Source organism: Polistes canadensis, unplaced genomic scaffold (assembly GCF_001313835.1).
Source record: "Polistes canadensis isolate GaletaPanama2010 unplaced genomic scaffold, ASM131383v1 scaffold_4, whole genome shotgun sequence".
NCBI classification, from domain to species: Eukaryota; Metazoa; Arthropoda; class Insecta; order Hymenoptera; family Vespidae; genus Polistes; species Polistes canadensis.
In genome coordinates, this window is record NW_014569551.1 from 2,076,748 (window position 1) to 2,077,952 (window position 1,205).

Consider the following 1,205-nt stretch of genomic DNA (forward strand, 5'->3'; position numbering starts at 1 on the left):
GAGAGAGAGAGAGAAAGAAAACGAGAGAGAGAGAGAGAGAGAGAGAGAGAGAGAGAGATGTTGAGAAAAAAAAACTCATGAAGTAAATGAGGGAAAAAAAAAACGAAAAAGAAAAAAAAATGCAAACAGATGATTAGGTTCCGCGGTTGTCGACAGGGTGTTCCGTGCCCGGGGGGCGTAGGAGCCCAAAAATGCTTTGCTGTCGTGCGCCGCCTCTTTACTTTAGGCTAATAATTTAAATATTAATAATATAATGATAACAATAATATTATAATACATGTTACAATAAGATATTATTAGATGTAATTATTATATATGGTTTAGTCTAGATTGTGTTGTTGAAGAAAAAAAAAAAAACAAAGTACGTATAAGCGAAAAAAAAAATGAGAGAAAGAGAGAGAGAGAGAGAGAGAGAGAGAGAGAGGGAGAGAGAGAGAGAGAGAGTTAGAAAAAGAAGAAAGGGGAGGAAAGTGCGATCGAAGTGAGATAGATTGATGATAACAAATAGAAAAAAAACAAAAAAAAGGAAAAATAATGAAATAAAAATCACATATAGAAAGAATGAAAAAAGTGATAACGAAGAAAGATGAGATTAAATTCGGTACAACGTGTAGGATTTGCGTGACGATAACAGAGAGAGAGAGAGAAAGAGAGAGAGAAAGAGAGAGAGAGATAGAAAGAAAGAAAGAAAGAGAGAAAGAGAAAAAAAAATTTCGGTCTAAGACCATAAAATTGTGTGGCGGACTGAGCGGGTTATTAAAAAAAGAAAATAAAAATAAAACACAATTGCATTTTTCGCTTTAATTTTTTCGACATCGGACGAAAACGGGATTTCCAAGGACGATGAGAAAATAATAAATATAAAAAAGAACAAAAAATTTCATTTAAATGGAAAAAAAAAACAAACATGGAAGTGTGTACCTGTAATCGTTTGTTCTTTTTTTTTGTGGGGATTCGTTTTGTTGATAAATATTAATTTTTCTTTTTTTTTTTTCCTTACGAAAATCGAATCTCGAACGAACCTTTTGAACGCGAAAAAAAGAGAGAAAAAGAGAGAGAGAGCGAGAGAGAAATATTTGTGTGAAAGTTGTGCGAACAAATGCGTGGGAGCGAACGAGAGAAAGAAAGAGAGAAAGAGAGTGAGAGAAAGAAAAAGAGAGAATATATTTGAGATTTTCGCTCTAGTTTTTTTTTTTTTTTTTTTT